This window comes from Cheilinus undulatus, linkage group 9, assembly GCF_018320785.1.
Source record: "Cheilinus undulatus linkage group 9, ASM1832078v1, whole genome shotgun sequence".
Classification (NCBI taxonomy): Eukaryota; Metazoa; Chordata; class Actinopteri; order Labriformes; family Labridae; genus Cheilinus; species Cheilinus undulatus.
This window is the reverse complement of record NC_054873.1, coordinates 43,737,824-43,742,225: the sequence shown is the minus strand read 5'-3', so window position 1 is coordinate 43,742,225 and position 4,402 is coordinate 43,737,824.

Genomic DNA, 4,402 nt, shown 5'->3' with positions numbered 1-4,402 from the left:
TATTATCCTTCTTTTTGAGGCTTTAGCTGTATACAGCAGCTCTTCCAATAGGCAGAGGAGGAGCAACAGATTATCTCAGGGGAAACGCTAATAAATGAGTTTATGGAGTATATCAGACTAGCCCATGTGGAAAACTTTCACCTCCAGAGAACTTGACAAGATAACAAAACCCATTGTTTCATTTCCACTTTTGCACAATCCTGAATGTGCACTGGGGCCTTCTAAAGAGGGTATATCAGCTTTTTCATTACAGAGACCGATTGCTTTAACTTTCTGATCAGTGCATGAAAAGCCAAGTGCTGTTTCCATGCCATTTGTAAAGTAGTGAATCTCAACTACCCTAGGAGGTTTCCCTTCACAAAACAATCGACAGTGAATTAGCAGGATGCAAGGACATCAACTGTGGCAACATTCTCGGCACACTTTAATTGCTGAATGGAGCTACAGGGGAAAAAAGCGTTCACTGCAGCTTTCATAGGAGTAAAATAAGCTCTCTGTAACAGGAGATTTACCTCTGTAGCTGATGTAAATCAGGGGTAAACAAGGTCAGTCTGTTTGTGCTCTTAAGTATGAGTATAAGCTGTTGGATGGACTGTCACACTCCAAAAAGAAACTCATGGGGGTTGTGTAGACAGTACATTTTCAGGATTTGGCAATAATTTGGGTATTCAGACACCAAATGACTGCCATTCTGAAAAAAAGTCCTCACAATACATTAACAATACGTCCTCAGTGATGTCCTAATATTAGAACTCTGTTTGCCTCTTATGAAAACAACAGCCATGCATCATTTACATAGCTGTCTGATAAGGCTGTGCCACACGGAAACGAATTCAGGTGTATACACAAAAGATTTTTTGTCAGATCGGCGTTTCATCCACACAGAAACGGCGTTTCGGGTGACTGTAAATGACACTTTTTGAAAGTCCCAAAGTATATAAATCCATAACGAATACAATTCCATCTCCATGTGGACGACTATCCGCATCTTTCTTGAAATGTTTACATCACACACAGCGTAGCTCCCTTAAGGCACCTGCGCAGGTTCGGCCAAAACAATAATAGTGGACTACACGGTAGTGTTCATGCTGCAGAAGAAACTGAGCTTGTTATGGCTTTTACAGAAAAATCTGATGCTCCTATACCACCACCGCGAAACGCATACACCATATGTTCTTAAATCCAACGCGGAGAACAACCAGAAGGGAAACTAAAAGGAAGTTTGTGTTAGTCTTCTGTGATATTCTTCTTCTACTTTGGTGCATTTCTGTGGCAGCGTTACAGCGCCATGCATAGGCTTGGCATATGTACTACAGCGTTTTCAGTCGTTTTAGTGGTTTCGTGTTTACGCAAAGAAATTAGTGGTACATCTTTAACAGCTTTTCTCCCTCATTTTGGCACAAGCATGTCTTCAAAGGATACAGTGGTCTACTATTTAGGAAATCAGTCATGTGGGATAGTGGTTGGATTGAAATGACAACTTAGTTAAAGAAAAGTTACAAGACGTGTTGGTTATGAGAGAACTGTGGAGCTAAAGAAATGAGCGGCATTGGGAGGGGGAGCAGAGAAGTTTCTGCACAGCACAAACACAAACTTTTAACAAAACTAATGAAGATCTCTTTATCAAATGATTAACAGCAACATCCTATCATGCATTAATGATAAAAACCTGAAAAAATTATTACATTCCCATTTGCCAAGCTGAGCCTAATGAATGAGACAAGGTAGCAGCTCTTAGACTGCTGTTATCCTACACTAGGTTAGTAATAGAGGTAAACTACCTACTTAAAAAGTGTATTATTTTGATTTAACACTTGCACAAAACTCCTAAAATGAAGTCCTGACTGTTCCTCTCAGCTCTTTTACTGATATTGTGATTCTGTCAAACTACTCATAACACTGGAAAAAAAAAAAAAAAAAATTCTAATTATAGTGTCATAAATTTGACTCTAGCTTAGCATGCTACTTCCATGTCATTTTAACAGTTATTTCCTCAGGAGAAACTCAGTTTATAGAAGGAGAAGTCTGCCCAATTCACAGTTGAGTCTAATATCACAGATGCATGCATAAATTTTAAAGTCATGTTGTAGTGAGGCTAAGACAACAATTCAGATTTTCTAACTGATTGTAAAGTTAAAATATTCTAATTTTGAAAAATGACCCAGTCTGTAGTGTCTGTAGAAATCACTGTATGGGCTCATGAACGCCTCCAGAAATTATTGTCTGCAAACACAGATCACAGTTCCATCTACAGACACAAGATAAAAGGTGTATCATGCAAAGAAGAAGCCATATGTGAACACGATACAGAAAGGCTTCTGTCTTCTCTGGGCCAGTAAAAATGGACTGAGGCAAAAAGGAAAACTGTTCTGTGGTCAGATGAATCAAAATTTGAAATTCTTTATGGAATACATGGACACTGTGTCCTGTGGACTAGAGAGGAATGGCACCATCTAGATTGTTATCAGTGCACTGTTCAAAAGCCCGCTTCTTTGATGGTATGGGGTTGCATTAGTGTCTATGGTGTGGGCAGCTTACAAATCTGGAAAGGCACTATCAATGCTGAAAAGTATATCGAGGTTTTACATCAACATATGCTCCCATCCAGACACCATCTCTTTCAGGGAAGGCCTTGAATATTTCAGCAAGACAATGTTAAGCTACATACCCTTTCTGTCACAACAGCATGGCTTCTCACAAGAGTCCAGGTGCTGAACTGGCCTATATGCAGTCCAGAACTCTCACCAATAGAAAACATTTGGTGCATCATAAAACGGCAAACACATCAAAGAAGACCCAGGACTGTTGAGCAGCTGGAATCCTACATTAGACAAGAATGGGACAACATTCCTCTCCCAAAACTCCACTGACTGGACTCCTCACTTCCCAGAAATGTATACTGTTAATAGAAGAATAGGGGATACAACACAATGGTAAACATGGCGCTGTCCCAACTTTTTTGAGATGTGTTGCTGCCATGAAATTCAAAATGAGCTCATATTTTTCATCAAATTTTGAAATATCTCAGTTTTAACAACTGATATGTTGTTTATGCTCGATTGTGAATAAAATATGGGTTTGACAACAGCGACCCAACTCTGTAAACAGGATTATTTATTAAGGTATTTCAACATTGGTGTATGTGGGTGGGACTATTGGGACTTCTGCAGTCAGGCTCAAGCAGACACTCAAGGAATTGCAATTTTTAACACTTCCGCACTGATTTCATACTTCAACATCAGAGGTGTCAGTTGTTTGAGTTTATTCCCATCTGAAACTTGTCTCTGTACTCTGTGAAAGATTGTAGCACTTTAATAGATTTAATCGTACAATGAAAACGCACAGTTTGGTTTAAAGGTAACTATTTAAAACATGAGCCTCTTTGGTTTACCTCCACATGACTCCGTCCTCATTTGTCCTTTCTGCTCTGTAAACTGTCAGCATAGAGACAAAGCTGCAGTATGAGCCATGAGACTCCATGAGCAGTGTGACGACTAACGTCATAAAGTGAAGTAATTTAAGAGGATAGAAAATGAAGACCTGGAAAGGGTTGTCATGGCTCTGATATCTGTCCCTCATACATACATACATATGCATATGTGATAGCAGAGAGATACAAACATGCTACTTCCTGTCCTCCCCTCAGCTGACCCTCCTTTGGGAGGAAGTTCTAAACTGAGCCAACATATCTGAGAAGGACAGGCACTTAAATCACACTCTCATCAACAACAGTGTTTCCAGATAGGATTTTGCTTCAACAGGTTTTTTTAAATGCTTTTCGAAATTTTAGAGTGCAAGGCCTGGGGTAGCTAATCTGAAGAAGTAAGGAGATTCACAGTGAATCATGCTGGTTTGAGGGCTGGTGCACAGTGACAGAAAATAGATAAATAGTTTAACTATAGACAGCAAGGTTCTCCAGCATCCATCCGGCTTCATCATAAAAGGTCTGTCCTGTCTGTGTATGACTGGAAACATGTTTATTTGTTGTTATTTCTTGTTATCTGTGTTTCTCAACAATGGCTGATTCCTCCACCCCAAGGAAGTCAAGAGGATAGGTAAAAAAAACTGCAATTTTATTTGGCTAAAGAATGAGACACAATTTGTAGATGGTAACTACTATTAAATGTTAGTGTTTTTACTATTATTGTTGTTTTTAATATTATTGTTGTTGTTGTTGTTATCAGCAGACAGAAATCTACAGCCTGTCATGCAATTCACAATCATGTTGTTTTATCAATTTTACATTTACAGACATTTGTGATCGTTATAAAGAGTTCAGTGACTCAGCCACGAAACGGAAGACCAAGTAAAATAACAAAGCAAGGTCAAAGACTGCCAAGTCACATGGTGTGCAAAAGTTCCCAAAGCTCTGCTGATTCCATAGCTGATATCAATCTAAGCA